The 22,656-nt window shown below is 48.4% G+C and overlaps 2 pseudogenes; both read right to left on the bottom strand.

The window, feature by feature from the left end:
• Positions 1 to 2,699: 2,699 nt before the first annotated feature.
• LOC144109872 (uncharacterized) lies at positions 2,700 to 3,984 on the bottom strand (annotated as a pseudogene).
• A 36-nt stretch (positions 3,985 to 4,020) lies between these two features.
• Positions 4,021 to 21,709, bottom strand: LOC144109792 (uncharacterized; annotated as a pseudogene).
• Positions 21,710 to 22,656: the final 947 nt, after the last annotated feature.

Below are 22,656 nucleotides of genomic sequence, written 5' to 3'. Positions count from 1 at the left end.
CGGGGTCAGGAAGCAGTTAATCATTTCTGAGGCGCATCAAGTGCTGCCTGCAGTGAGAAAACATGGAAGGACCGTTACTTGAGGTGAGGTGCAATGACTCACTGTTATAACTTCTGGTGAGAATCCTCTTTTCATAATTCGAGTCTCAGTGAACCTTCCGGTGTGTTTGTTCTTGGTCGTATCCATGGGCGCGCATAAGTATGTGAGCTCGAGAGTACGCTTGATTTAAGCGCTGACATGAATCGGAGACTGGAATGGCAACCTTCCGGCTGTCTGTGAACCTGCCGCTCCTCCACGACCAAAAATCACAGTGACTGAGAAAATCAAAAGCATTTGTGCAAACTCTTGTTTCATAAAATACCTTTCTGCCTTGACACTCAGACGCTTCTTTTAAGCAAATATACAGAACGCTGAGAACGTCTTCCGAACTGATTTAAACTGAATGAGAGGGCTCTTCACGCGAAGGCTAAAATAAGAAGCACGTATCTTCAGCGCCTCCGGTCGGATGAACTCCCACTTTGATTAATATCTGCGTCTGAAGCTCCGCGGTGCTGTAGCGCTAAAAACTGTTTTCCTGGAGGGGGGGGGGGGGGGGGGGGGGACTCTACTTCAGCGGTGCTTTCCGGACCGTGAAAAAGATCTTGCATTAATATTTAAACACTCTGGCTTGCAAACAGCAGGCAACTGCCATTCACGGCCGACAACAGCAAAGAGAATCGCCGGCGTGATTTTGAAGCCTTGCTCCAAGTCTTGCATGTACCTCACGGGGTGTTTCATTACTATATTATCGTTTGCAAGCAGTGGGGTCCAGGCGCCGCAGGTGGTCGGCAGAAGCAGACCGTAATAGCCGATGGCTCATGCCGGAACTCTTGCTGACGCTGCGTCTCTCGCTTCTGCGCCTTTTCGCCGAGGTGTTGTGGAGCTAGACAGCGCTGGATAAAAACAGAGTGCTTGCGTATGGTTTACTGAACTGTTTTACGACCTGCGGCGTGCCGCGCCGCCTCGTGCCGATATTTATTTTCGATACTTTCGAAGATAAGCGCCCGCAGCTTTGTAGTGGTCTGACCAAGGCACCCGCGTCGGAGGTTCTCACAGGCAAGCACTGCTGTCAGATGAGGTCTGGTCAGTATCTGCTCTGAAGGGTCATATTCAGCGGTGTTCCCCCCCCCCACGAGGTTTTTAATCGTGCCACCTGCGAAACCTGGGCCCAAGATTCGGCTTCTTCGGTAAGCCTTGTTCAGCAACTAGCACATGCATGCACGCGTTATGAGCACGTTATCGCGCACGTTAATCTCCGTACCGCGGAGCCGCGGCGCGCTCCAGTCTTTTCCCCTCTTTGGTGGCTTGACGTCAAAATTCTGAGCAGTGTTTTTGAAACACTAGAACCATGGAGAGTCCCAGCTGTGGAGTATGTTCTAGGCGCTCCGACTTTCTTGTGACGCCATATCCTGCTCGGTGCTCCTGTGTGGAAATGAATGCTCTCGGTGTGGCCACCGCGTTTCTAGCGGCCCGTTGCACTGAGCGCAATGCATCCGGAGCATTTGATCGAGCACGCGCAGTTCCAAATTGGGCCTTGAAAGCGGCGTCGAAGAGCTCCCCCAGGCGCGTCAGACGGGCTGTGCAATCGCAGTAAAAGCGCTTCTCGCCGACGCGGCTAACGTGGGAGCACTTTATGGTTCGCAGAAGGGAGGCCGTTCAACTGTTTCGAGAGAAACTTTCGGGAGCGTGTTTTTGTTCCGCAACTCCCGTTGATTCACCCGACAATCATGTGACGTCAGTCGCACTGACGTTGACGGGAAGTGTGCCTGCATACTCATATTTCTTTAGCAACGTCTGGTTAGTCTGCTCCATCCAAAAGGGGTGCACTGAATGTCATATGTCGTACTGAAAGCGATCATACCCCAGTACGGTACGGGGAACAAGGGGGGGGGGGGGCGCATTGTACCTCAAGGAAGAAGGTTTCCCCCTCCTGGACGAAAACGGTCAGAACATTCCTTTTGCAAATGGGGCTGCATCTCCTCCAATAATTGCCCATAAGTCCGCCCATGCCCAAGAGTCAGCTTTGAGGTTAGGTCGGGATTTCTAAACTTTGCGATAATATCGCGACTTAGGTGACAGGCCATCAGCCAGATTTAAGCGTCCCATCTTCCTTGATTGCAAGCCTCTGGAAGCAATTACTATAAGGAAATAACGAGGTGCGATAAGAAAAGGAAGGCGGCTGTTCATGCTCGTCCGATGGTTTAAGGGGACACTGAGGAGAACTCCGTGCAATAATTGCTCTCGGTAAAAACCGATTCCACGGCTCTTTCTGTGCGTACGCTGACCTTTGTCCGGTAGAGAAAGACGCATTTATGACTGAGAAATTTGAATTTACCCCCCCACCCCTCTCCCCCCCCCCACCCCCAATTCCCCCTGCACACATTCAATTCAAACTCCTGACGTCTACGCCGAAAAGGACTGGTTGCCACAGCTTTGAAATGAATGGCGGTGTAGCCTAGCCTCTGAGATCCATGCACGCCCTGAAGTCAGGGTCGACGCACGCGTTTTACTTGCGAAATCAACCAGTGCTGGCGACACCTCGCGGGTTAGCGACACCTCACCAATATTCAAGATGGCGGCTCAAGAAAATGGCGGCCTGCACTGTTTTAGCTAGCAAAATTAATTTCCGAAGACTTAACTTGCGATATTAATCTTCTTGGTTACCTGCCAAAACCATCGAAGGATTCCTCGGCATCCGACCCAAAAACGTGGTCAACGCGTTCGTCCCTCAGCCAGTCGCGGTCTTCCGGGACCACAGCGCCGATGTCGGCGAGCCGATCGTGCAGCTCGCCGTCCTCGGACTCGTCGAGCGCGTTCGTGATGCCGCAGCCCTTGAAGGAGCGTGCTATGGTTTCATCTGGAAGGGCAGCTCACGCCTCAGCCACAAGGTCCAGCATGTCCTGCCGCGATGGTTTCCTGTCGGTGTTTTCCCGCCCTTCCGCATAAAGGCACCCGCCGCGGTGGCTCAGTGGTTAGGGCGCTCGACTACTGATCCGGAGTTCCCGCTTTCGAACCCGACCGCGGCGGCTGCGTTTTTATGGAGGAAAAACGCTAAGGCGCCCGTGTGCTGTGCGATGTCAGTGCACGTTAAAGATCCCCAGGTGGCCGAAATTATTCCGGAGCCCTCTTTCTTCCTCTCTTCTTTCACTCCCTCCTTTATCCCTTGCCTTACGGCGCAGTTCAGGTGTCCAACGATATATGAGACAGATACTGCGTCATTTCCTTTCCCCAGAAAAACAATTATTATTATTATTATTATTATTATTATTATTATTATTATTATTATTATTATTATTATTATTATTATTATTATTATTATTATTATTATTATTATTATTATCATCATCATCATCATCATCATCATCATCATCATAAAGGCCTCCCAGGTCCCCCGAAGACTGGCCTTAAACGGCTGGTCCCAGTACCCGTCAGCAGGTTGAAGAAGGCCGGTGCAACCGGCAAGCACATACATGATGCCAGTGTCGCAATCCTGAATTGCGTCTTTTGTCGCTCGTGTTTTGTGTACGGGTGCCTGATCTAACCCCAGAAGCCTCCGGACGGCATGAGTATTTGGGCCCCATATTCTGTTCAGCCATTCCTCGAACTTTTCCGACGTCGTCCAGCCGTTTTTCGAGGCCGTCACACAAATGTTAGCTCAACATGAAAAAAAAATGTTGCTCAACATACGTGTTCATGACCAAGCATTCCATTACCCGCAGTAATTGTAAAATGTCGGGCTGCTGGCCCGAAAGGCGCGGGTTCGATCCCGGCCGTGGCGGTCGAATTTCGATGGAGGCGAAATTCTAGAGGCCCGTGTACTGTGTGATGTCAGTGCACGTTAAAGAACCCCAGGTGGTCGAAATTTCCGGAGCCCTTCACTACGGCGTCTCCCATAGCCTGAGTCGCTTTGGGACGTTAAACCCCCATAAGCCAAACCAAACCCATAAAATAACAAATTGTCCTCACTTGATACACAAAGTCTCATGAAGGCTCTGGCTGGAATTTTACCTCTCGGCAGGCTGCTAAGGCAACCCTAAATCCCTGCCCGGCATAACCGGTGTCGGAAATGCGGAAAGTGCTTCGTTGTTGGTCCTGTCCGCCGGAGTGTCCATTCGAACCATGGTCTGGTTCGTCTTCTCCACGCAGTCCTATGGCACTTTCTGACTTTCATTCGTTGCTTACCGCATGTAAACACCGAACCGCGCCTTCCACCGCTTCAAATACGTGCTGGAGGTCACCAAATTCTCAAGCTACAGGTCAATCGCTAGCCTCCCAGCAGCTTCTTCAGAGAGAGAAGCCTGTTGCTGACGGCACGTCCCACGCTTCTTTCGCGTTCCAAAAATTAAAAATAAAAGCGCATTGTACACTTCTTCGCTCCACTTTAGAGGCCCCATTCCCTAACTTGCGCTGCAACTTGGATATTCCGAGGTTATGCTGCAGGAGGGCTGCGCACTTCATGCCCCATTCACGGACTCTCTTGCAATCCAGCTTGAACTGCCAAGACGCTCGATGCACGTTCTCGCCATTCGGCCTGTGCCACTGGACCTCTATCCTGTTTTGCACGGTGTACGAATGCACACTGCACAAGCAAAAACGTAACTGTCCTCGACGCCGTCGAAAAATAAAATAGCGAACGGGCGAAGTGGGCGAGAATGGTATCTTCGATTGCCTTGGATCCCTGACTACAATTTAAAATAAAAAAAATTGGATTTTTTTTCCCGGACTGGAAGCAGGAAAATGGAGGGCACTTTCTTGGTAGTTTACGGAAATGTCAGAGTCGTGGAAAATGGTACGGGGCGCTTACACGAGGGGAGATTGGGGGGGGGGGGGGGGAGGGGATACTCGGTATTTTATTGCTGTATGTTGGTTTCGAGCGAGAAAATGATAGCAATATCGACAGCCGCCTGAACGCTCCCACAAATGGTTTCTTCTTTCTAGCCGTGTGGCGGCGTCCATGAATACGGCAATTTCAATTTCCTCTCATCACACCAGTTGCTATACATGTCCGCGAAGTTTTCCAATCATTCCAAGTTGGACCAGTCTCTGTTAATTTCTGTTGTTATGTGCTGCGGTGGCAGTGCTTCGCCACCCACTAGTTTTGCCTGCGTATCTGAACAGGCAAAATGCTGCATGTAAGCTACGTCCCTAGACACTTTGCCTGATAACGCTGATCGTGCTGTCCTATCAATATCTGTAATTCTCTGTGCCGATGGTCGCTCAGGGCTACACTATAGGGACCACGTCATGATGATTTGAAAGCGGCGGAGACTGGAGAACGGGCTCGAGATAACACTTCGGCGCCAAGCCTTCCCCGCTCGCGATTACAAATCACCAAAAGAAAGGCGCCGCCGCTTGCCAAGTGCTCTACGTAATAAGAAACAAGCTGCAGGAAACGCCTCGCCGATCGAATGTGCAACGGCTGCAGGAGCGCATTCATGTGCGCAACTTTAAACTTGCCAGTGAGTTTTAAAAATACAAGACGCCGGCATTCTGGAACATGGTAAGCACTGACCTAATAACTGCTCGAATATAACTTGTTTACGGAGTCTCTCACGTTTCCTGCAATGAAACAGCTGTCTATACTGATGATGCAAAGAAAGAAAAAGAAAGCAGGATGTAGTGGCTGCCTCAAGGGCGCGGCCAGAGAAAGAATTTTGATAACTATTTTCTTTTACAGCCTGTGCTACACGGGTACATTGATATGACATTCCAGTCGAACGGCATTCGAAACTTCGAATGGCATTCGGACTGGACGGACCCGCACGGTGCTGCACGACTATTCCAAACGCATTCGAAAGCTTCAGTATTCTGCCGCCAAGCTACAGGGGCGCTGCTGTCGTCAAGTTTTGTTTTATTTAATTTATTTATTTATCACATACTGCAGACCAAATACGGTCCAAGCAGGAGAGGCAGAGTACAAAACAATGGAGTAGGCACAGGATGAAAGAAGCAATACGCTGTGTCAACAACACAGCGCGTCACAGGCAGCGCCAAAAAATATAGCAGCAACAATTGATTTGTATGGTTACAGTCCGCTATAAAATAGCTGCTTTCCAAAGTAATATGTCTTTGCCAGTAAATTTTACTATTTATTCATTACTAAACGCCTCTGTTCGAACAGAGGCCTAAGCCCAGATGCCTGCCATTTTTTTGTGTGCGGTCTGTTGGCTACACTGGGCTTTATCTCCTGCGTGTGTCGCTGTTGTAGGCTCCCTGCAATCGACGGGCGGCGCCACCAGCGCGCTGCCACCCGCGCCACCAACGGAGGTGTCGCCAATCACGAAGGCGCTCCGTTCGGTGTCGCCGCGCTTGCATCGCCGGTATTGGTTGGTTTGGTTTATGGGGGTTTAACATCCCAATGCGACTCAGGCTACGAGGGACCACCTGGGGTTCTTTAACGTGCACTGACATCGCACAGTACACGGGCCTCTAGAATTTCGCCTCCATCGGAATTCGACCGCCGCGGCCGGCATCGAACCCGCGTCTTTCGGGCCAGCTGCCGAGCGCCGTAGCCTCTCAGCCACCGCGGCGGCTGCATCGCCGGTATTGCTTCCCGTGGTTCGCGCAGCCGTGATTTCAACGCCTCTCAACGGTGCACCCATAGAGAAACATACTTACGTAAAGAGCGGACACTCCCGTAGGACCCTGCGGCCGAGCTACTACATAGTGTTCCTGCGGGAGCATATACAGGAACACTACTATTACACTGCCGCCAGCGCCCCGAGCGGGGGGTCAGACCGCCAATTTCATCCTCGGAGGTTTTAGGACAGTGCTTCAGTTCTGCTTCAGTTTCGATAGCAATGCTTTCGATTCTGATTTACCTTTAGCTATTAAAATATTCAACTACATCGTCTGCGTAGAGCACAAGTGCTTTAATATTTCATTTCTGAGCATGCCATACATATAAACGTAATAAACTCTCGGATCGCAGAAGATCTCAGACTTTTACTGGATATACCACCAAGCTTCTCGAAGAGCCTACATGCAGGTTGGAATAAGGCAATCAGAGCTGTTCTTTCTTTAATTTTTGTGCCGTCATTGAGCCGCCTCTTTCAGTTGCAGACAGAGAAGGGAGTGGTTTCACACAAAGTTTATTTTTTCTTCTTTACAATTTGGACTGTACAGAAAAAAATACTGGATCACTCACATTTTATAAAATACATCATAATACAAAGAGCAACAAGAAAGAAGTTATGGTAAAGCCGGTGGCACCTTGCCACGAACGAAAAAATATTACACATACGCTCTGCGGGTTTGTCATCCAAAACATCACCCGTGCGAACAACACAACAGGAGTTAACACCTAGACACAAGTAAGGGGTTAAAAAGGCACGTATAGCGCGCTCGATTCCTGCACATCAGCTCACTTTGAGCGATAGGTTCATAGGCTGTTCAGAAATACAAGCACAACATATTGAATACATGATAGTAAGCTTGCACTCTTCGTAAAAGGCCATTATTGCGATTTTTTGGTCAAGGTGTAGACACCACGTAAAAAAATCCACATTCGTGCTGCACGCTCTTGTTCTAAAACAAGACAAGTATGGACAAATGGCAAACAACAACAACGTAAATCGTCTCTTCGAAAAAGGCTGCTGTTGCCTTCAAAAACAATAAAAAATACAACTTTCTACAAGCATTGTTCTACATGTACAGAATTAAGTCCGCATCTTTACTATAATTATCGAACCTAGCAAAGGGAAGGAAAGATGTAATGAATGATCAGCACAATAATGATTTTAGCGACGGATATATGTAAGCGAACGCTGTGTTCTATTGGCAGCTATGAGAAACAATGAGACATCAGGCTTTAAATTTGTCCAGCTAGCTGTCTGCCAGACACTGATTTCTTGAAGCGAATGCTGTCTAAGTTTCTATTGATGAAACGTACATGCCAGAAAAGGCGTATTCTAATATTTTATTGAGAAATGTACGTTTCAATCGTTGGGATTACACTGAGTGGGTCCTGTGCTAATCATAAATCGTAGCTAGGAAAAGACAATTGAAAGCTTCATTGGCCGGGCGATTTTGTCAAGCGTTTAAATACACGACAAGCGCACACTGAAAATTACCTTCAGCGAGCTGATAATCCGGGTATCCTGTAGGCTGAACAGTAGGAATAGCCGTCTTCTTCAGCGAAGTCATCACGGGGTCCATGAAGTGATCTGCGGTGAATTGGTCCCCGCAGATGCGGTATGTGGAGTACTGCTGGGTCGACGACTTTTCTAAGAGGTCGCCCCTCTTGGCACACTCGATCCAAGCCTTCGATCTGAAACAATTATGGCTCAGTATAACCTATAATTATTCGCTTCACTGGCTGACCAAAAAAAAAAAACATGCGCACAATAGCCGGTTCTAACAAAAGATTGGCAGCACTGTTTTATATTTTCATTAAAGTACACAGAAAAGGCGTCAATCACCTGCTGTCACGAGGAATGCGGAACAACTTCGTCCCCGGCTTCCTTTGTGTTCGCCAGTTGTTCCCACACCATGAAACGCAGTAGTAGCTCCCGTAATTTAATCCGCTCTGGGGCATATTAGTGTGGGCTTGTGTACAGACTGTAAAGATTGTTGCAGTCGTCAGACGGCAAGGAGAGATATATCGCGGAAAAAAAGATAGAAAAGAAAAATAAGCTCGCTGATGAGAGTTATTTATAATATGTTTGCAGGCAAGCATGTTAAATATCGTTCATAAAAAGTCTGTCTAACTAGATTCAATCCCTTGCGGAAGCGAGCTGACGTAAACTGATTTTTTGTCTATAAAGAAGTGACTGTTGTCAATGGTTGCCTCGATGGTTTTCTTCCAGACCGAACCTATATGCGGTACGTACCAGTGATAAACTTTCATTTTACAGTAATCGCACGCTGTCGTAATGATTGCGTAGATCGCAGTATCCGCAACGATTTTCTTATACCCCTTCACGTGGGCACTTTCGATTGTGATCGAGCCCTCGACCGGCATCCGACTTTCAATCGCGATGGAAGATGATCGCTGATATAGCGGTCCAAGGATCGGGAGCAAGAACAGCCCTAGCGCAACAGATGTCACTAAGTAGGTTAGAAACACCCAACAAGTTTTGCCAAGTTGGCAGAAAAGGGTCCTTGTATATTACTTTTTCCATAAATAAAATATTTCAATTTGGTATTATGACTAAAAACCTACCTATCAATGCCGGTCACCTCATCATGTCGGTGGTATTGACACAGATATGAGAAATTATGCCTGAATAAAACGTATTAGCATTTGTTGTGCTGCAGTCCAAAACAACCTTTTTTGTTTATATTTTAGGCTTCTCTCTTTTACTGTTCATTTCCTAGCACTCTGACACCGGACCCACGTCTTCTAACCACTGATCACTGAGCCACTGCTGCGGTTTTTCCCTCATCAATGGTGGTAGTGTTATTGTGCAGGTGGTAGCAGCCTGTGTGTGCGTGTGCGCGCGTGTGTGTGTGTGTGTGTGCGCGCGAGCGTGTGTGCGTGTGTTTAGATTGGATATCAGTGTATGCTTCAGTCTACGAAGGAGAGATAGAAATGCTGTAAGCACCCTTGTGTATGTGTGTTTGGAGGAGAGATGTGAACATGTGTGGGCTCATCAGTCTACTGAGGACAGGATTATTTGACTTGTTATCAGCCCCCTTGTGTGTATATGTTAACCTCGAGAATTCGCTATCCTTCACTGCTGCGTGTATTTCTTGTAGCCCCTAAATCAGTGATGAAGCTTGTCAGGCTGCCCTGAGGTGTTCAGCCACTACTATCATTATCAGCAGCCTGACTGCAGCCTCTGCAGGACAATGGCCTCTCCCATATCTCTCTCAGTAGTTAGCGCTAAATAGTCTTCCTTTATGGAGGGAGGGGGGTTTTGTACGGGGTGCAGCCCTTTCGCAAGTGTATCAAATATTTCTCATGCCCTTTTTTTCCTTAGCCGTGCTTCTTTTATGTATGTCAAAAAATGGTGTTATTTGCCATTAATTGGTGCTGAGGTTTTTTTTTTTTTTTGCTAAGTGTCATCGAGGTTTTTGCTTCATATTTGTTACCGGGTCATACATTGTGACCTCCGGTATCCTGTTTTGCTTGAGTCTACTGTCAGTGTTAACCTGCAGATTTCAATTCAGTTGTCTGATCTGGTTCCCCCATTATGTAATCTTGGTTGTCCTTCAAAACTATAGTAAACATTGATGAAAGAGAGTTCCATCGTTGTGCTTGAGCAGACATTGCATAACAGGGTGTGAAAGGAGCATCTGTAAATATGGTGGCCTACAGCAGCTGCTGCAACGACAATGGCCTTTCACAGTGGTAGAATGAATGGTAACGAATGTGAAGCATAGTTGGCGGCGGTAGAGGCTCAGGTGGGGGATGAGGTGAACCAGTGTTTTGAAAGGCAGTGCAAAAATGTCAATACCCAAGAGGTGGCCTTGTTTTTTTAGTGGTTTCTTGCTTCTAGTGCAAGCGCTGCCGGCCACTGCAGCTAAACATTTTACTTGAGGATTAATCACTCACAGGGCAAACATGTAAATATTATCATTGCATGAACAGCTTTTACGAACTATCTTTCTACAGGTAGTTCTACATTGATAGCATTACTCAACATCTCTCAGCTGATTAAGAACTAATATGTGCTAGTGGTTTTTTGGACGTGTGCAGCCATATTGGGAGATATGTAATTTCATCAATAGGTGCACTTAAGTATAACAGTGGCTGCCGTTTTGGCGTACCAGGAGAACTGCCGAAGGCTTCCTCCAGTGTGCATTGCTGAAGCTACATACTCTATGCCGAAATGACTCTTGTTATGTCGTGTGAATGCCCCAATCGGTGTTTCGAACTGCACAGAATTACTGTAAAGGAAATGGCGACCATGGTAATGCTCTTGGACCGCTCATTTTTTTTTTACTTCCACTTCACAGTCGACCACTGCGTAGTGCGCAGAAGGAAAGTTTAACCATAAAGTGTTTTTCTTGTGGAAAATGTTTTTTCCTCAGGATTCATTATTACGCATGACTTGCTTTATGTATAATTTTGTTGTGGAAGAAATGTTCAAATTAATGAGGCACAACTATGCTTAAATCCTGTTGTGTTCCTTCAACCACTGCTGCGCTCTGTTATATAATGCACTGTGAGCCATGCTACTGGTTACTGTTCTTTGAATAAATCATTCCTTGCAAACTTTTTATGGTCGACGTTCTTAATTTCCTTTTTTCTCATTCTTTGTTCGACCTTTCAAAGTATTTAGTCATTGCGCCGTACAGTTCCTCCTGTATTTGGAGCTGGCGCTCCCAGAGATCAAATTCTTTCTGCCTCGCTTCCCGTAGGTCATCTCTCAGACCCCTCTTCTCCTCCAGCAGCGCAGCAAAATCAATAGAGGCTGGCCTCTTGCGGGCTCGTGCTGTCTGCCGTTGCCCAGCTTGCTGCATCTGCTGCGCACTTCCAGTTGAGGGGGCAAGAGGGTCTGCAGAAGGCAGCTGCGAATTGCTGTCTGCGCCTTCCCAGTTAGTTGCTGCTGTTGTGGGCTGGAGCCGAGCTCTGTTTGTCGTCCGTGGGGCATTCACCTGTTTCCATGCTGCGGATTAACTGCACAAGGCAATAAAACGCATGCACATTCAAAAATCTGACGAAGTTTTAAAAACACGAGAATGGAACAATCCAAACATAGATATTACTAACAGCTCATCATTAGATGCGTTCAGTGCCCTGGTTATAATCACCTGTTTGTTTCCCAGTAGTTATTCTCATTTTCCACACTTTTCTGCCCTGTTTATTTTTACCGTTTTATTTGTGCCTAGATTGAAAATACAACACTAACTGCAGCCGATTTCCTTTCTTGGTATGCTTGTCATCATGTTTTCCGCCTATTATTTGTACCTCAACTTGAATTCTCTAACCGATTTTGTAACTATTTTTGCCATATGTTATTGTTCAAATTGTTTACTTACCAACATGTGCACTACAACTGTATCATTCAGAGCCCTTCCTGTTACAGTCCCTGATGGGACTTACAGTATCAAAAAAAAAAGCTTGCTTTCAGCAAGCAGCATCTCTGACACAACATAAAGCTTTCAAGTAACTGTAAACATCACCTGTGTTCCGCTGAAAAAAAATGGAAAAGTTTAGGAACCGGAAGGATACAACAGCGTGCTTATATGACTCATACCTGCTGCACAGAACCACTGATTTCACGCACCAGTGAAGCGTCATTCATGGGCAGCCGCCCCAGAAATGTTGCCAGACGGTGAAAGTGTGGCCACGGGATGGCGCCTGACCCTGTTGTCCGCCTCTTTGGCCAGAAACTGAAGTAAAGGACAAGCGTACTGTTGCAAAAATAAATGGCAGGACTTCTAGTGCAACAGAAAAGGTCCTTACTACTGCAAAAGGTGGTAGAAAGAGAAAGGACGCATGCCGTAAACCATTACATGAATGCAGTGGTGCACATTTTGTACTCTGCTCCTAACCATCCCTACCTTCTTCCAGAAATTTTAACTGCTACTGCAGAATATAAGCCCTATGACCCTGTATGGGTAATACCAGTTTATTAACCTGTATCAGTGTTCATTCACCACAACCACTATAAAAAGGTGCAACTCTACACAACTGCCTAACCCAACTATGCTATGGCAGCGGAAACTAGTTTGTTAGCATTATAGTACACTTTGCCGTGAAATGCCTTATTCTGCTTGTGCCTGTGCATAATCCACAATGTGTGAAGTGATTTCATAACAGCGCTAGCACAAAGTGGAAATGATAAACGCTTCGAGACTCTCAGCACTCTCCTATGAGTCCAAAAATAAAGCACCTCTGTAAACGCTGCGGTTTTGCAATTCGTAAGGCACTCTGGTTCTGAACGAACGCGCAAATGAAAATGAGAAGCAGCGCTGCATTTCGATGGAGCCGAAACGCAGCTTGAGGTGCGGTGTCGGTGGGCGTTGTTGAAATGACGCTGTAGACCACCACAGCGTCCCTTCATAGCCCCCGTGCAACTACGGGACATTTACATCGCTTTACATAGACTTTATAAGCAGCGACGTTACAGACGTACACGAGCGATCGCCTTCGCAACAAAACTTTTCCGCAAATGTATGTCCGCTCCCCTTGCTTTGCATGCGTGGTTCTGATTTGCGCGATTCGTAAAAGGGGCCGCAAGTATTGCTAACAATGCAGCAATGCGGCAGTTATACCGCTAAACAATTAGGACAGCTACACCGGAACTTTTTTTTCTTTTATGCCTCACAATAATTGAAGCTGCACCGTGCCGGTCACAAAATGGCCGCCTATGCGGCAGCCACGCGTGATGTTTGAAAAAGTTCTTACCGGAATTTGCTTGACAAGGTCTTATGTGTGAACTTGCTGCTTTCTCCTGTGGAAGCCGGCCGCGCGAAGCTCAGCAGCAATTTCTTCGTATATACTGCTGTTGCGCTTCTGGCGACGCAAGTCAGCAAGTCGGTCCTCCCAGCAGTCTGTCAAAACGCTGGTTTCTCGCTCTGACCAAACCTGCCGCGGTTGGGCAGGCTGCGTCCGTCGTTTTCTTGGTGCCACGTTAGGCGCTTCACAGTCGTGTTCACTCATTTCCGTTTAAATCAATAAAACACGTCAAAAATGAAAAATAAAACGAAAAAGTGCAATAAACTTCACTGAATAAAAAAAAGCTCACTTAACATGTACACACAGACTCGCACACGCACACAAAATGAAAAGACAAAGCACAGCAAACGCAACAGCACAAAGTGAAAAAAACTGGCACTGGGCTAAAATGGCTGCCTTTCTTTCTTACGATGGGTTCCAGAGTATGCGGTAAAGATGTGCTTGCTAACAAAACTTCTAGCAAAGATCCGTGCAATGTATATAAATAGTGTTTAGAATTTTATCGTTTAACGAACGTATTTGCTCTTCAAAACTTATGCTGCAACTTATGGCGCGAAGACGCTACGGTAGAGAGTAGAACCAAATGGAGGAGGTACAACGGCAGCGTCACACCACGCAGCGTCACGCATTATACTATGCGAAGGAGGAAAGCCTGGAGCGGTGACAGCGGAGAGTTTTTCTTCGCATTGCGCGGTTCAAGCGATCACCTAAAGAAGTGAGTCAGTTATGCGCCTTTACTTTTCTCAAAACCAATCCGCGCCTGCGCTCGGGCGCTTGCGCGCGCGTCGGAAGCGGGGTCCGGTTTACAACAACAGGAGGACCACGGGGCTCTCAGGGACTCTCTTCTTCATGGCTTGAAGCTCTTTCAGGTTCCTGGAACTTTTCTTCGCGGTTTAAGCTGTCCTTTCAGCGCCCCCTATATTCCCTTTCTTCACTTGAAATTCTTTCGGTAGGCTCGAGAGGGGGAACGAGCCAGCACAGGGAGCATGGAGAACGATGCGGTTTTTGAAAGTTTTTTCGACCCCCATCGCTGCTCTGCCCTGGGCGCGCAGGCGCTCCGCACATACGCGAGGAAGTGTCCGTGGAGTTGCCGCTTTACCGGTGGAGCGCCTACGCGCACGGGCGTACGCTGGATCCTGTCTGCGCATGCGCAAAGCGCGACGCGCGCGCAGGCGCGAGAAGGGCGCAGATATCTGTACATGCCAGATATCCAAGCCTGAGCGCGCGCGTCGGAAGCGGGGTCCGGTTTACAACAATAGGAGGACCGCGGGGCTCTCGGGGACTCTCTTCTTCATGGCTTGAAGCTCTCTTAGGTTCCTGGAACTTTTATTCGCGGTTTATGTTGTCCTTTCAGCGCCCCCCCCCCCCCCCCCCCAATTCCCTTTCTTCACGCTTGAAATTCCTTCGGTCGGCTCGAGAGGGGGAACGCGCCAGCACAGGGAGCATAGAGGTGGATGGTTTTTTTATGATGCCCGTCGAGGCGCGGTGCTGGGCACGTAGGCGCTCCGCCGTACACCTAGGATGTGTCCATCGAGTTGGGGATGGAGTCGTCCGCTCGGTCGCATGCAGCAAACTTGATCGTACAGCACCTCATCCGCAACGCACCCTCACGCGGCCGTGCACATGGTCGCAAGGACGCATGCGCATGCGGAAAAAGTGATCTTACAGCTCCCTTTAGACAGTCTAGTTCTCACGGCTGCTGGCCCGAAAGACGCGGGTTCGATCCCGGCCGCGGCGGTCGAGTTTCGATGGAGGCGATATGTCAGTGCACGTTAAAGAACCCCAGGTGGTCGAAATTTCCGGAGCCCTCCGGTACGGCGTCCCTGATAGTCTGAGTCGCTTTGGGGCGTTAAACCCCCATAAACTATAAACTAGTCTAGTTACCAGTCTAGCCGTATTCTCAGTATAAGCTCTCGGCTGTATGTTAGGAAAGGAGGGACGTATAACTGGCTCGCTTTGCGGGTGGATATCTCGACCACGCCGTGAGAGAAAAACAGGAACGCTGACTAAATGCTTGCTCCCAGCTAGCGTTCGTATTTTCCTATTGCGGCGTGGTTGAGGTGTACACCAGCAAAATTAGCCAGTTATGCGCCTTTCGTTTCCTCAAATCCAGCAGAGGGTCTTGACAGCGAATAAGGCTAGACTGGAATCTACTGTTCTGCTTCGTGAAGCGGGCCCTGGACTTTGCCGGGAAGGAAGGATTGAAAGGGGTATATTCCATGATGTAGAACAACGCCATGAATCAGGCGTGCATATCTCGTCGTGCACAGCGTTTTCTAGTCGCGCCCTGCACTCCACCCGTACTCAGTCATGGCCGCGACAGAAGCGATTTAAAGCGAAACGTGATCAAACTGACCTGCTCCAGTTCGTGTTGCCGGCCGTGCTTTCGCTGTATAGTTCTGCACACTTTGACTTTCCTGTCTTTTTTCCTTTCGAAATCCATCCCACAGTCTTGTAGCATCACTGTATACAAAACAATGGGCACTCGTAGAGAGTGGGTGAGAGGAGTAAGATTTAATGGAAAGCAGAAAAAAAAAGATGAACGATTTACTAAGTTAAACTAAATGCGACGAATGTGCGCTAACGCAATCCCACCTTCGTTGGCACACACAACATCTGCAACCCACGCATAATGTGGTTTTCAACTCTCTGCAGCGATCTGAACACGTGACTATAACTGGCCTGACGCACATGTTCTCATTTCCTTCCAGCGTGACGCACGTTTCCTCCTTTTCACTGAGCTATACAGTTATCGTGTAGCCGGTTTCATCTTGGGAGCAGCAGTCGGATACAACACAAGAACGAAGCGGCAGATATGCCCTCTCAAAGGGTCCTCCAGCCAATGGCGTGGACAGATTTTCATGACGCCGCGGTTAATCCTTTTTACCGCTATTATTCCCCATTCATTTTCCACCCCCTGCGATTTCACGCTAGCCGGTCCAAAGGGATCAATCAAGGAGGAGGCGGGAAAGTCGGTCATGGGGGAGAATCTGTGGATGCTATTGGTTGGAGGGGGTCCTCTGAGGGGAATTTTCCGCTTCATTCTTGAGTTGTATCCTACCATAGTGTAACATGATTTCCTTCGGTTCACATTATGCAGCTGCCGCGAAACCGGTCTCCTCCTTTCCACTTGGCAGCAGCTGACGCGACACTTGGTTGCAGCTGTCGCGAAACCAGTTTTCCTCCTTTTCACTTGACCACCGTGTTGTGGCAAGCCTGTCATCGTAAGGCTTCAACCGCAAACAGGACGGCTTTTTCGCTAGCGATGCATCCAGTGTTAGTGCGCTAGGAGTCTCTGGCCTTTTCATTTTGGCAAATACCACTCGACTGCTGAAGGGGGCCCTAACAGTCTAAACCTCACACGGGCCCTAAAATCCTGTCGTCATCTCTGCTGGGTTTCATTTTTAACCCATCTTGCGCAACTTCTACAGTAACACGATGACTTTTGTGCATAGGGGAAAATGCCACTATTGGCTGACTTCATTCTACGTGCAAGAGAGAGCGCTCATGAGCGTATAGCAAAAAAAAAATTAAAAAATAGGGGCGATCAATTGGATTGATGGGGAGGAAATGCGATAGCAACTTTCTCTCACTCCCCGATATATTCAGGTTCTGATTAAATTCCAATTCTGAGTGCATTGTCTTTCACTCGGCAGTATATTCCAATTTCGACTACGCAACTACGCAAAATATGTCACATTGTTAGTTCGCGGCGACTTCTCATACCGCTACCGGCTCAGCGATGCGCCACTGCATTGGCAGGCGGTGTTTCAAATTCAAACACAGCCGCTGGTGGGGCTTTATTGTGAGACCCAGGTGAGACCTCCCGAGCAATGCGAGAAGGAATAGCTCCCGCAAGGCTAATTTCTGCACATATAGTTCATCCGGAGGCTGTATATTTTGCACGCAGACCTGGCGTTGTCTGAGACATTTTCTACTCGGCCATTTTCATCTTTCCTGAGCAATTCTTCGTCCGGCGTCTCCTTCCTCTCCCCTAGAAGTAGAGAGGGGACAGAGGAGGACGGTTCATAGACGTGGCAGCACCACCACCTGACACGTGGAGGTTGCACGTAGACGCCGCCGGACAGTTTTCGCAGCGCACTAACTTGTAGAGCAGGGCACGTTCCCAGCGCAACCTGCTCTCACTGTGCGCACCTTCCATGGCGTTAAAACAAGTCATATACAAGGCTGGTCAAGGGTCCACGTTCTCGTCCTTTATCGTCTTCCTTGATTTCCTCTCTACTTTGCCTCTTTCCTTCCCTCAGAAAATTCCTTCCTTTCTCTTTCTTTCTTTCTCTTTCTCTCTTTCTTTCTTCCTTCCTTTCCTCCTTCCTTTCCTCCTTCCTTCATTCCTTTCTTCTTCCTTCCTTCCTTTCCTTTCCTTCCGTTCGCTCCGTCCTTTCCTTTCCTTCATTTCCTTCCGTCCTTTCCTTTCTTCCTTCCTTTTCTTCTTTCTTTCTCTCTTTCTTCCTCTTTCGTTTTTTTCTTCCTTTCATTCTTTCCCTTTCTTCCTTTCTTTGCCTTTCTTTCTTCCTCTTGTGAGCCTATTCCCCTTATCTCTCCAAAAATAAAGTAGCAGATAGGGTATATGATTTTTTGTGACGGAACGCAAGCGTTCCTGAGGCAAGCGAAGCCACGAAGGTTGGCAAGCGATTGGCATACACGCAGGAATGCGCTAGGGAGAGTGTATCAGAGCCGCCGTAAGACCTCACCGCATGACGCCACGCTCAGTGCGCAGTTGCAAAAATTAATGCCGCCACTGTAGATTATGTATTCGTGTCGGATGGTATACTCGCCCGCTGTCTACATGTCACGATGTTTGGAGCACTAAACCTCAATTCCGATTTCTCCAACAAGACTTTTTATGTCAAGCAGAGAAGGGTGCATTTCACAGCCGATGCTGCAAAACCTAACTTGCTTTTCCTGTCCTGCATTGCTTAAAGGGCAGCTACACCATTTTTTTTAGAATGTCACGATGTTGAAGATTCTGAAGCCTGTAGGTAAAGCGTGCCAGGTTTTCTTGGGCTAGCATTCAAACTGGTGACATAATCACCGATTAAAGCTGAGGTTTCTCCTCACAACGTCGGAGAAGGGTGGAGAAGCTCGTTGATGACGTCACGGACGGTGAAGTTTCAAATTTCGCTGCTTTGCCATACCCTGCTATCCGCCGTCGGCTGCCACCAAACAACGCTGTGCGTGCTTTGCCTTCCGTGGCATTGGTATTTTTTTTTTGTTCCAAGCAAGAGTTTCTGCGTTGGAAATGTACCGCAGCCGTCGATGACCTCAGTTTATGTGCCCCACCCCCACCCGGCGCTGTGCGCTGCGGACAAGCCTGAAAGCCGTCGGGGTTTTAATCAGTGATTACGTCACAGTCTTAAATGCAAGCCCAAAAGGACGTCGGATGCTTTACCTGAAAGTTTCCATTCGACCCTTTCAAGCTTGCCGAATCCTAAATTTAACCTCTGCACTTGCCCTTTCAGCCGCAGCAAGTATTACTGCAGCATTAAATGCATGCGGCAGTAGGTAAGTCGAACAATACAATGAGAGAGAACTTGACTACATAAAACCATAAAATAACTTTGCTGGATTATGAAATTTTCAGTCTCTTTGAACTCGTACCCCCAGTAAAGTCGACAAACTGGCTTCAATGTACCGCCCATAATAAAATGTGATGGACACGGATTTGCTTTGGCCAATGGTCTTTAATCTTTCCACGGCAAGAGGTTCTCAGAAAAGGTGTTTTCAAGGACAGGCTAGCCTAAACGGAGCCATATGCGACCGTCCAGGTGGCGCCGCTGAGAGTCGAGACGTTCCGCTCTTCCGTTACAAAAAGAGGTGACATACTCCACTCAGAACCCACCCACCAACAGTCCGGTGGAGGGAGAAAAACACTTTAGTCTGGCTCCCTCCCCTCCTAGCTGTCCGAGGCGGCGGGTATGACTTGAACAGCGGGCATCGCGTGTCCCATACCCTTCGGTCAGCTCGGGTGTTCCCGCTCTGAAGACGGTGCCGACCGATAAAGAAACAAAAAAATCAATCAAGCTGAGGTAGTGCTTCCCCAGAAAAGCCAGTGACCAGTGACCACCGGGAGCACAGGCGCCGCACGGCTGAACAATAGCCGGTCGGACAGGGGCTGGTGGGGAATTTGTGCCAGATGCCGCGTGGCGACAGCAGATCATTTGCGCCGCCACCAAGGCCGGGCAGGGTCGCTCGTTAGAAGGAGACAGCCTTCGGAACGTCGTCGCCCCCGCGTCGTCATACGTGATGCTTTGGCGGGATCTTCCTCAGATGCGGCCTGCCAGCCGATGGTCAAACAAATGCTCATTGTGCTTACTCTTGGCGCCGCATCGCACCAACGCGAAAAATTCTCTAAGGAATCGCACGTTCCCACCAGGAAACTCGAGGAAGGCATTTTACTAGGCACTAATCCACCCCGTGAACTCCAGTTACTTTTGTGCCCGGGAGAGAAGTGGAACATACTCCTTCTCAGTGGGATCAACAACAATATTAGTGTGTACTGAACTGCGGCGTCGATTAGAATTGCATATGCTGCGATGTTTAGTGGAAAGCTGAAATTGCTGGAGAGTGCATTTATGCCTTCGCGGCAAAGTAAGCGTGCTATCATAGCGAGAAGTGATGTGTTGTATGAGCTGTGGCGACAACGCTGGAATGGCAGTCTGAGAACGCTTGAAGGCTGCGATGATGCAATTGATCGTCAGTGCAAAGGTGCTCGAGGATTTCGGTGATGCATTCAAATCAATCTCTCCCAGGCTCGCAAAACTGCTGCAGTTCTTTTCTTTGCCCATGTAACTTTTTTCTCCCTCGCTTAGCAAGGCGTTCTCAGTGTAGACGTCAAACGGGCCGGGCGTCTGGGTTCTAACTTCCTTTGTTCGTAACGCACTATATACATATTGCATAATTCTGCTAATCTGAGCGATGTTCTTCATGTAGTCACCTTTAGCTACACAGGTTTTGAGTTTCAGAGTAAGTCGGGTGGGAAGCCATCGGTTCAAAACCTGATGATGATGATGAATTTTTATGGCGCAAAGGCATCTGTAGCCAAAGAGCGTCATAGCACAATGTTTTCTCATGTACTCAAGGTGATGTCAAAAGCCCGTTTCCCAAGCATTTCACTCTAAAGAAGCCGAGCACCAGGCAAGGGAAAGCTTGTACCCATTGTATCACCGGTGTGTGCCCGGTGGCACTGGGGATCGCTAGTAGTTTAAGCATTCGCTCAAACTACTAAGCCACCGCTGCGCTCATTCAAAACTTGGATGAACGAATTAGAGGCTAAGAAGTATGAAAAACTTCTCTGGAATTATAACCACCTGGCTGTATGGTCTACCGAACTGGCATATTCGCAGTTGCGGAATGTTAAAATAATATTCAAAGAATGCTAAATTTCGAAGCAAAAAGTACAAAATATATTCCGACGTCTCGCGAACATGTCAAACGAATGCGTAGACGGTTCTCACGGACGCCGGATACATATTGCATTCGAAACGAGACATATGTAACGACGCAGTGCGGGGGTCTGGATCCAGGTCGCTTGGTGATGACACAGGCTTTGCGCATTCCGTTTCCAAGCGGCAGGAAAACTCCAACATTGTAGACTCTTTCGAAATGACCGTCTGTTAAAAAGTATGGTGTTTGCTTTTGGCGGCTTTGGGCTCCTGGCAGTGGTATCATGCAAACGTGTAGCTACTTGTGGAATATTGCAGGAAGGAGGCAACGCAGCCACGACGATGGATAACGAAACTGGGGTAGCCAGCTCGTCACCGTCTGATGTTCGTGCAGCAGCGTCGGCAGCCCTGGCGGCTCCCAGCCACCATTGTGTCGCCCCGCCACAGGCAGACCTGGAGGCATAGGCTGCACTAGCAGCGCGGTCCAACGCTATCGTCCGAGAGTGGATAGCGCAGTGCAGACGGGCCCACCTGTTTTGTCCGGGGAAGTAGTCCGCCGCCTGCTCACCCCAGTGGTCTTGGCCACCAACGCTGTCCTCCGAGAGTGGATAGCGCAGTGCAGACGGGTCCACCTGTTTTGTCCCGGGAAGAAGATCGCCGCCTTCTCACCCCAGAGTTCTTGGCCTCCAACGCTGTCCTCCGAGAGTGGATAGCGCAGTGCAGACGGGACCACCTGTTTTGTCCGGGGAAGAAGTCCGCCGCCTGCTCACCCTAGAGTTCTTGGCCTCCAACGCTGTCCTCCGGGAGTGGATAGCGCAGTGCAGACGGGCCCACCTGTTTTGTCCAAGGAAGAAGTCCACCGCCTGCTCACCCCAGAGTTCCTGGCCTCCCTGCGCCTGCCCGAGCTGGGCCACATCGTCACACCATCGGCGCTGTCGTGGCCCGGAAGTCACCTCCGCATTGAGCGCGAATGCGGACCATTCGGAGAGAAGACATGTTTGCGAGGAAAAGACTCCAAACAGTTCCAAGAAATGCGAGCTGTATAAAACCCATATTCATGTGTTGTGATGTTAAAAAAAGCTTTGGGCCATAAAAACATAGGTGATATTACGAGCACGCTGATTTCGCGCTGCGCTTGACGGAAGCGCTTTCGTCACATCTTCAGGGCGCACCACTCATTACTGTGCGAAAATACCCTTGTGTTCGTGTATGTGTTTGCTTACTTAATGTTGTCATCTCAAGCAGCTTTCCAGAGGCATGACCAGTTCAACCTCTGTATAATTTGCATCAAAGACAGGCTCTTTCTCACTGGTGGTAATGCGCGCAGATTAAAAATGTCTGCACGAAACGTCCAAATTCAGCACTAAGAAAATTGCATCACTAAAGGACAACTGCTGTAAGTTTTTTTCTTCTCTCATGTTAGCAGTATAACACCCATATTTTCTTTTTTTTTTTAGACGAATATGCTCGTAGCCTGTGGTCTACAAGAACTGTGATGTAAAATCTGATGTACGTACAAGAGCTCATCGCCAACTCCCTAATTCGGCAAGTGGTTGAGATCAAACCCGGGGCCCCTAAATGCGAGGCCTGTATGTTATCCATCACACTATATATGACTGCTTTTTCTATTTGTTGACTTTGGAATATCGCTGAGTATACACATAAATAACACCCAACACGCGCGTTTGAAAATGTTAGAACTTACGTTAGGTTGATAGGCGTTTAAATAACAACTAGGAGTGTGCAGTAAAGTTTCGTATCACAGGACCAAATCTGGCACACACTTCACCTTTTGCACTTCGGTGAACCGCAACACGTTATTACCGCGCTATGCAACGAATTAAGGGCAAAACAGTGGATTGT

The sequence above is a fragment of the Amblyomma americanum genome, chromosome 1 (assembly GCF_052857255.1).
Source record: "Amblyomma americanum isolate KBUSLIRL-KWMA chromosome 1, ASM5285725v1, whole genome shotgun sequence".
NCBI lineage: Eukaryota > Metazoa > Arthropoda > Arachnida > Ixodida > Ixodidae > Amblyomma > Amblyomma americanum.
This window is presented reverse-complemented; position numbering and strand designations above follow the sequence as displayed.